A 10,262-nucleotide genomic window follows, 5' to 3' on the forward strand; every position below is an offset into this window, starting at 1 on the left:
GGAGTCTCCCACAACTTGAAAAAGGTTGGGGAGTGGGCCAATGTGAAGGCGATTTTTTCTGCCCCGAAAAAGCTGCCGTACTTGTGCCCTAAGGATGTTTCAAATGCAAAACGAGATTGCTCAAAAAGGCACAAAACCCCGTTCGTCACGTGTACAGCAAATGCGAGCTATCAGATACCTCTCTCATGCGGCAAGCAGTGCATAGAACAAACTGTGTTGTCGTGTTCTTCTCCCTTTGTCCCCGTTGTAAGTGCGCGCTATCCTGTGACGATGAATACATACCTACTCGCCCAGTTTTCTGGTTTGTTAGAACAAACTGGCCGCTGTATTAATGACCGGCTCCGGGAACACGCTTGTAATGCCAAGAATGGTCGCGATGGTTATTTGGCATTGCACTGCAGCACGTGTGGCTGCAAACCGCTTTTGCATGACAGCATTATCTTGGGAAAAAAAAACAGAAATAAAACGATAGGAGAAATTATCGAGGGATAGAGGATTTGTTCATTAGGGCTGAACTGCGTCAGTACTCCCTCTCTCGGGCTTTGTCAAAAAGAATGTCCCCTTTGCTGAGAATGTAAGATTTTCCTGCATGGCAGTTGTGGGCTTCTTGAATGATTTGTTTGTTTTTCGCATTTCGAGAGTATATATGTGTCCGCTCTTCGAAATAAATCTTGTTGGAAGTAAGCGCTCGTCTTCATCCCTTCGCTTGTCCAGGGTCAAATTTTGTGCTACGTGATCAGTTATACCTATTTCGTGTTTTATTGTCTTTTATATGTCGCACTTAGTACATGGTGCGGTTATGCCCCACCATATGTTCTACCCAGATAACTCTGAGATTGTATATTTGCAACGGGCGCCAAAGCCGGTAGCTTGCGTGAAAGGCGCGCGGCATCGTCACCGTGGAGCGCTAGGTGCCGTTGGAGGAGCTTTCATTGGCGGTTAAGACCTGCGTCTGCGTGGATCCTGTACTAGGGCCCGCGTGCGGCCAACAGATAATGCGCCAACGAGCGTGCCTGCACTGCGTTTCCGAAGATCATAATGGCCGCCAGAAGGGACGATAGCTCCGCGCAAACGATTATTGCCGCGTGAACCCCTTTTTTTAACATGCACGTGTTTATCTCCTTGTCCGTATATCCCCTTCAGCGGTGGTGTGTATGCAGAACTGTATACAACTCTGCAGAGACTTGTCACGCACCGTACGTTGTTACTTCAACCGGCTGTCTGAAACGCGATGTGCACGATCTATAGCGTAATGGCGCGCAAGTGTAAAAAAAGAGAAGATGGGACACGACAAGCACCATTTAACGATCTAACCTCGTTGCGCTGCGCACTGCTCGAGAGGATCACTTTGCTGAAGGCACTACCATGTTCAACGAGCCGTTCGACTTGTCCCATTCTGGGAGCCAAGCTTATGTTCTTTTACTTTTCTCGCTGTGGATATATATTCGATAACAAGTTGCCCATGCACTTTGAGCTTGGCAGTTCTTTATTTTTATACAAAAAGAGAAAATGACTGACTTTAGGATAACTAGATCGTTAATTAGACTTTAAATAAAACATAAACTGAAAAGTGCACAAATCATCATATTATCACCTTCTCTTTCTTACAATAGAATAGCCAGTGCCTTGGAATAAGGTTGTGCTAATTTGAAACATTTACACACAGTCCTTCATAATTCGCGCCTGAAGAGTATATAGTGCCTCTCTGGGCTTCTTCAAAACCAATAAAAATTAGAAATTGAACAAAAAAAAAAATGTTTGCGTGGAAGCCTTAGAAAGCACGAAGGTCGCTGCAGCAGCCGCGTTTGCTGAAGGCGTGAGCTGCTAGTTTTTTTTTTCTTATAACTGTCCAATTCGTACCTATCGCATTCATTGCTTCGCCCTTGCGGCGAAAATACGACTTTTTTTCTGGGCTTACACACGCAGTTTTCTTGCAAATCCCTATTGGACTGCACCTTTCACTGGTGTCGTTTGTTTTAGTTCTTATTGAGTTCTGCAGTGTTTCATTAAAAAAAGTAAACAAAATAGACTGGTTGGCTAATCGATACTGAGATTTACCGCAAAAGAACGACCCAAGAAGACAAAGGACACGAGAACGCCACAGAGCAGTGTCCTCGTGTTTTCTGCCATCCTGCGTCGTTTCTTTGCGCTAAACCTCAACATATGCACTGAATAAGCGCCATTTTAAAGACGATAGTCTTTCTTGGGGAACTTAAACGCAGAAATTTTGGTCTGTCTTTCTGTCTGTCTGTCTTTCTGTTTGTCGGCACGTCCGTCGATTCAGCCACTCGGCCAAAGTTGAACCACTTGCCCAAGGGCCAGCCGTCTTGAACTGGTACGGCTGTTCATACTTGTGAACGTTGTCGATCAAAAAGTAAATATCATGCATATCTGAGGTGCAACATCACTAGGTAAGTATTAGGTGGCGTGTTCCTTTAATAGACAATGCATACATACGTAATTTTAAGGACCCTAGTTTCTTAAGCTGCACTGAAAATGCATAAGAATGGAAGCTTGAGCGAGTTGGTATGCGTTCATCTTTGTTGAAACAGCGCTCACTAGACGACGACGAAGTAAAAGAAGGCACAGGACAGGCGCTGCCTGTCCTGTGCCTTCTTTTACTTCGTCGTCGTCTAGTGAGCGCTGTTTCAACAAAGCTGAAAATGCGACTGCGCTGAAATTTGCCTTCCTCCGTGCCCTTCGCACGAGCTCATGGTTGTGTTTCGGTTTCGGTTCTGTATTGCACTGTACGAATGCCATGGGTTGGTGTTGAAAAACTTTAGTTTTGAGAAGGCCAAGAAGGTGAAAAAAAATATTTAAAAAATGAAAAAGCAGCGTTGTGGGCGGCCTTCAGGCTGCCGGTTGTGGGCGCCGCTCTGGCGTTCCTGTTTTACCCAGGCGACGTGTAAATAAAAGAGTGTGTGGAGAGTACTTGTTGAGTGCGGACGTTTCTCTGCTTCAGCGCTTCGCGCCAAACCGCGTTTTCGGGCTGGCTGGCGTCCCCGCCGGTCGCGTTGGTCACCGCCGGTCTTCGCCTGCTGCTGCGCCGGGACTACCAGCAGTATCGTCTTTACACGACATTTGCAGCGAAGCACGCAGATACGCGGCCAATTTTTATAGCTGCATTCATGTTCGAAGACGTTGCAGGCATGCTCCTCGTTCGAAATCGTCCCTTCAAGTGTCCAGTGCCCCTTAGATTTATTTCTTGTTTGGTTTTATACCATGTCTTTTTTATCCTTTCACTAGTCATTAGCAGCAATTATATTGCAACTCGTGCTTCTTTTTTCTATTTTCATGTAACCGTCCAGTTACACGTGTAACCACTGCCTTCCGCGCACCACACCGGAATGCCGAACATTCCCGATCACTTCAGATTGTTCTGATCAGCTTGAGCGCGCAACGCGAACAGTACAGCTTATTCTGGAACTAACGTGTCCACCAGCGATATGGCATGAATATTCGATGCCACATGTATAAATGTCGACGCACCTTACCGCTAATCAGAACACCGACGTCTGTGCTTGCCTCTTTGAGTGTTGCTTCTTTCACTGGGTTCGCCCAATAAAGCGTTTAACTTTACCGGCTGCGTTTTTCTTTCTTCACCGTCACAACCACGTGACACCTGCTGGAGGAGGTGCTGGTTCTTTCATGTTCCGGACACAAAGAAAATCCGTGAGCCAAGCCCAACACGTCCAGAAGACACGAAAGCCCTCCAAGATCACCGAGCTAGCTGCAGGCAGCAAGGACTACCACGGGAATACGGGCTTCTTCTGGAAAGGACCAGAAAGACCCCGGCTAGACCACATCAGCTACGATGACAGCCTCTGCATCGGCTACATCAATCCTGCTTAAACAACCCAGGGCCACGCCTCCCGTAAAAATTGGCCGCCATGGTGCCCAGCGAATGTGAATGTCCACCGAAGCTATATGAAGCACCACACATGCTGATGGAAAGGGGGGGGGGGGTAAGTTTTGTTATTATTTTAGACTAGCCTAATGGTAGTGATAATCGCTTTGTGGTCGCTGTGATAGACCGTGATTGGTTCCGCGACCATTGTCAGCAAGACGAATTTGTTCTTTTCGTCGAGCATTGTATTCACGCTCTTCTGGTGACTTCAATTTCCATGGTCTACCCATGGCAGTCTAGAATGAACTGAATGCGTTGCTAGACGGGTCTTCCTTTTATATATGAAAGCGGGAAACACAGGCGAGGTGAAGGAAGGGCCGTTTGACGTCATTCGAAGCCATCGTGTGAAGCGCAAAGCAGCTGCAACCTAATCTTCACCGGGGACGCGTGGAAGGGCGTTCCCATTATTCACAGGCGCCTTATCATTCAGCATGTGGTTTCAATCCTTGTTTTGTGGTTTTCTTTATTGAAACGAATACTGAGCTCTATGCCGTATGCAGCAAAACGGCAAGTTGGGCCACGCAACACACACGAGGACAAGAGAAGGAGACTGGACAACACGGCGCTGTGTTGTCCGTTTTCCTTCTATTGTCCTCGTGTGTGTTGCGCTGTAGCCGAGAGAAAAATGAAACTATGCTGTATGCCTGATAGCAAAGAAAGACATACCGTTTGCCTGCAATTCTTAAAGGGCCCCTCAACCACCAAGAGATCGAAATTTAGTTGTGGCGTTGCCGCTGTGCACGAGTCTACAGCGAACGCTTTCGTCGGCTCGTCTATCCACATATCTGACTGCCCTTCCTCAGCGTCCGAGGTGAAAACGCAAGGAACGCGCGTATTTGCTCATGTCCAGGAATTAGGATGGATGGATGGATGCTATGAGCGTCCCCTTTATAACGGGGCGGTGACATGTGTGCCACCAGGCTCGACAAAAAAAAAAAGAAAACATTTGCACTGGCTTAGCTCGGCTATGCCAGGATATACGTAGCGTCAGCAAAGGTTCAGCTGATTATTCTTTCCTTTCCAGATTGTCTAGAATTATTAGCCTTCTTCTGTTCATTCTTTGTACGCTCAACCGCTAATTTCCAGGCAACTACTTCGGGATCCGATAAAATAAGCTTCTCGGCTCTTCTGCGCCGTTGAGCAGCATTTGCGCTCTCCTTCTCCATGGCTTTACCCACCTGCAAACGCCAGTCAGAGGCTATATCAAGAGGGATTATTGGTCAGCTGCCATTTCGTAAAAAAGTTCACGTACTTCGTGACGCGAAAAAGGCAGAAAAAGAGTGGTCCACACTCGCCGCCATGGCCGCGATTAGCGCTGACTAACACTCCTAAATTTAAATGCACATATATACCCTATAAAGTGGACGTGGGAATGACCGCCGGCGTAGCTCAGTGGTAGAGCATCGGACGCGGTATTCGAAGGTCGCAGGTTCGTTCCCTGCCGGCGGCAAGTTATCTTTTCGTCCACTTTACTTTCTTCACATTTATATCACAATTATTACAAATAATACCCCCTACACTTTCTTTGGCATTATCGTCTGTTCTCATTAATACCAAGCACTCAAGACATTCCTGGGAATGGTAAACTTTGTTGCCAGATTTATCCCGAACATGTCGGAGATAAATGCACCATTGCGTCACTTACTGAAGAAGGACAACGCATGGGTGTGGACAGACATGCAGCAACAAAGCTTTGAAAGCCTGCGAAAAGCCTTGTCACAAGCACCGGTTCTGACATACTACGACAAGACACAGCCCATCGTGCTACAAGTAGATGCCAGCCAACATGGAGTAGGAGCAGTCATCCTGCTGAACGGACACCCCTTAGCTTACTCTTCTCGCTCACTCACAGAAGCACGAGATAAATATGAACAAATAGAAAAGGGGATGTTAGCCATTGTACATGAATGCACCAGATTTATGAGAACTAAAAGACAATAACGCCAAGGAAAGTATAGGGGGTGTTATCTGTAGTATTTTAGAATATAACAGTGAAGAAAGTAAAGTGGACGAAAAGATGACTTGCCGCCGGCAGGGACCGAACCTGCGGCCTTCGAATAACGCGTCCGATGCTCTACCACTGAGCTACGGCGGCGGTCATCCTCCCGTCCACTTTCTGGGGCATATATGTTGATTTAAACCAAGGAGTGTTAGTCAGCGCCAATCACAGCCATGGCGGCGAGTGTGGAACACTCTTTCTATGCCTGTTGGCGTCACGTAGCACGTGATCTTTTTACGAGCTGGCGACTGACCAGTAATCCCTCGCATACTACCTGAAGGCATTAAGTCTGCCAGGACGAGACCCTCGCTATGAATGAAGGAAAGCAGATGATTTTTAAGGGCTCGTTTATCTTTGTTAGACACAATATTTTTGAGAACTAACAGACAATAACGCCAAGGAAAGTATAGGGGGTGTTATCTGTAGTATTTTAGAATATAAATGTGAAGAAAGTAAAGTGGACGAAAAGATGACTTGCCGTCGGCAGGGACCGAACCTGCGACCTGCGAATAACGCGTCCGATGCTCTACCACCACATTTATATTCTAAAATACTACAGATAACACCCCCTATATTTTCCTTGGCGTTATTGTCTGTTAGTTCTTATAAATATTGTGTCTAACAAAGATAAACGAGCCCTTAAAAATCATCTGCTTTCTTTCATTCATAGCGAGGGTCTCGTCCTGGCAGACTTAATGCCTTCAGGTAGTATGCGAGGGATTATTGGTCAGCCGCCAGCTCGTAAAAAGATCACGTGCTACGTGACCCCAACAGGCAAAAAAAGAGTGTTCCACACTCGCCGCCATGGCTGTGATTGGCGCTGACTAACACTCCTTGGTTTAAATGAACATATATACCCCAGAAAGTGGACGGGAGGATGACCGCCGCCGTAGCTCAGTGGTAGAGCATCGGACGCGTTATTCGCAGGTCGCAGGTTGGGCCCCTGCCGGCGGCAAGTCATCTTTTCGTCCACTTTACTTTCTTCACATTTATATTCTAAAATACTACAGATAACACCCTCTATACTTTCCTTTGCGTTATTGTCTGTTAGTTCTCATAAATATTGTGTCTAACAAAGATAAACGAGCCCTTAAAAATCATCTGCTTTCCTTCATGAATGCACCAGGTTTCACGACTTTGTCTTTGAACATCCAAGCATCTCGGTGGAACGTGACCACCGCCCACTCGAGGCGACCTTCAAGAAACCACTCCACCAGTGTCCACTACGTCTGGAAAAGATGCGACTGACACTACAGAAGTATTCCCTTCGGATAATATACAAACCAGGAAACGAGATGTTTATAGATGACGCCTTGTCTCGGTTTCCGACAAAAGAGAAAGTGCCGGAGAAAGAACACTTCCAAGTAAATGTTGTACAAGAATTGTCAGTCTCCACTGAATAACTGCAGCAGATCAAGCGTGAGACAAGTCAAGACAACAACCTATGTACCCTGAAGAAATATGCGAGTACCACATGGCCTGAGGACAAAAGGTAAATCCCTGAACAAATCCGAGTTTACTGGCCGTACCGTGACGAGATCCATGTCGAAGAAGATATCCTCTTCCGATCCAACCGACTGATTATTCCCAGCAGAATGAGGAACCATGTCCTAGACCTCCTGCACACAGCCCATGGAGGCGTAGAAAAGATGAAGCAACATGCCAGAGATGTCATGTTTTTGCCTGGTATGTCAGCAGACATTCAAGAGAAAGCAGATCGATGTGCATTCTGCAGGCAACATAAGCCCAGGAACCAACGGCTGTGGATGATTAGCCAAAAATTTCCGAACTACCTTGGCAAACAGTTGGCATTCATGTTTCCTACCACGAAGGAGAGGAATATGGGATCATTGTCGACTTGTACTCGTTTTATTTTGAGATTCGACGCTTGAAGCACACGACTCCTGAAGCCGTCATTATGTTCTGCCATGTAGTCTTCGCTACTCATGGTCTTCCTCGGAAGCTTGGCAGCGACAATGGCCCACCGTTTAACAGCCACAAGTTTGCTGAATACATGAATCAGTGTGATATCGAGCACACCACATCAAGCCCGCACTATCCACGTTCCAATGGGATGGCGGAACGAGCCGTCCAAGAGGCGAAGAAACTTCTCAACAAGACTGCCTACGCGACAGCAGGGTTCTACAACGCTCCACTAGAATGGAGAAACACTCCATTAGACAAGTTGCCGCAATCCCCAGTTCAGCGCCTGACGGGAAGAAGAACAAGGACACAGATGCTTGTGCACACCAAGCTTCCAGAGCCTGAGACAGTGCCTCCCAAGCAGGTGACGGCAAGACTGAAGGAGATCCGCCAGCGACAAAAGACGTACTACAACAGAGGTACAAGAGAACTAGCACGTCTACATCCTGGGTCAGCGGTCACAGTGTTCAACAGCCGCAATCCCGAGTGGCACCCAGCGATTGTAGTCTCCGAAGACCCAACACCGAGATCGTACATCGCGGTCAACGAAGATGGGGAAGAGTTCCGCCGCAACCGTGAGCATATCCGAGCCCACAGCTCAACAGCAACGACATCGCCACAGCCCCAGGGGCCACAACCCCAACCACTAAGGCCAAATACTAGGAAGCGCCAAAAGCCACGACGCTTTGTTGAAGAGTACTGAAGCAAGTCATCTTCTTTCAGGAAAGAAAAGGAGATGTGGCCCGTGGCGTCGCAGAGTGCGTCACCGACCTCGCTAGCGATACTAGCGCCATTCCTTTTCCTCGGCCATATACTGACTGTATAAACGACTTTTCATTGTCAGTCAAGAACGCGTTCCTTTGTCTGCGTGCTGGCTGGCACAGCGTCTCACATGACGCCCGGTCGTTATTTAACTGTCCCACGACGCTTTATAACATACGTCAACTTGACAAAGAGAGAGAGAGATAACGAGAGAATTAACTTTATTGGGACCCTGAGGAAATGGATCATGGGAGCCTTATGGGCTTCCTTGGCAACCAATTGAAGTGCACTTGCAAGCAGCCCACTACGCTATAAATCATCATAATTTTCGTGAAATAGGAAAGCAGCGACTATGCAATTTTTCGTCATTCTGCGGAGAACCATGGTACCTGATAAACACCTGAAGGCATTACGTGCACTTTGTTTACGCTGTGGCCGATGACGATGAACATTTATGGCAGAGCCCTTTGTAATGGGTTGGAAGCATTCAACAACCCACTCGTTGCGCAATTCGCATTGTGTGACGCCTGGTTACAGACTTCGCGTTGTGTGACGGCTAGTTGTTATTCTACTCTTCTACCACACTACATTACATATGCTAATGCGGTGACTTCCCGACATGAAGCCTGTATACGGTCTTTTTGCAAAGCAGTTTCAAGCACCGGCATGGCTGTGAGGTAGAATACTGGGCTCCCACGCAGAGGGCTCAGGTTCGAACCTCGTTCCATCCCGGATATTTCTTATTTTGCGCGTTACTAGTTAGGGACACCGGCGGCGGCGGCGGCGGCGGCGGCGGCGGCGCACAACTACGACGCCAAAAACGGCCCTTGTTGTGATCTCATAACAGCTTTCGCTGTAAAAGAGTGCCTAGCGATTATCTGGGCCATTATAAAATTTCGGCCTTACCTGTACAGTCGACCCTTCGATGTCATTACCAATCATTACGCACTTTGCTGTTTGTCCTCCCTCAAAGATCCCTCCGACCGCTTGGAAAGATGGGTTTTGTGGCTCCAAGAGTACGACATCTGGGTTATCTACCGCTCAGGCCAGAAGCATGCCGATGCAGACGCTCTTTCGCGTTCGCCTGTTTCCACTGACATTGCGAGTGTCTCCATTCTGGACAACTTGTGTTCGCCATTAGGATCCATCGACATGACTTCGGAGCAACGCAAAGATTTGTGGACTGCGTCTTTGATGGATTACCTCTCTGATGCGCTCGCACGTTCGCCATCTCGAGCACTACGCCGACAAGCCTCTCACTTCGCCATCCGTGATGGAATCCTTCATCGCCGCTACTACCAACCTGACGGCCGCAAATGGCTACTTATCATACCCAGGCAAGTCCGCGCCAGCATATGTGCTGATTTCCATGCCGATCCACAGTGCGCACACGCTGGTCTGTTTAAAACCTATGCCAGACTACGTCTTCGGTTTTATTGGCGCGGCATGTACACATTCGTACAAAAAGTACATTCGATCTTGCATAGAGTGTCAACGCCGCAAGACCCATCCTTGCCGCTCTTCTGGACCAATGCAGCCGTTGCCGTGCCCAATGCAACCATTTGACCGGGTTGGAATAGACCTTTACGGTACTCTACCATACATATCCGCCAGAAATGGCTGGGTTATTGTGGCGATAGACCACCTCACGAGATATGAAGAAACAGCCGC

The 10,262-nt window shown here is 47.7% G+C and overlaps 1 non-coding gene across 1 annotated transcript; it reads left to right on the forward strand.

Annotated features, from left to right (window-relative positions):
• Positions 1 to 5,285: 5,285 nt before the first annotated feature.
• On the forward strand, positions 5,286 to 5,357 carry Trnap-cgg (transfer RNA proline (anticodon CGG)). The gene has a single exon. It is a non-coding gene; the product is annotated as a tRNA-Pro (tRNA).
• Positions 5,358 to 10,262: the final 4,905 nt, after the last annotated feature.

This window comes from Rhipicephalus sanguineus, chromosome 1, assembly GCF_013339695.2.
Source record: "Rhipicephalus sanguineus isolate Rsan-2018 chromosome 1, BIME_Rsan_1.4, whole genome shotgun sequence".
NCBI classification, from domain to species: Eukaryota; Metazoa; Arthropoda; class Arachnida; order Ixodida; family Ixodidae; genus Rhipicephalus; species Rhipicephalus sanguineus.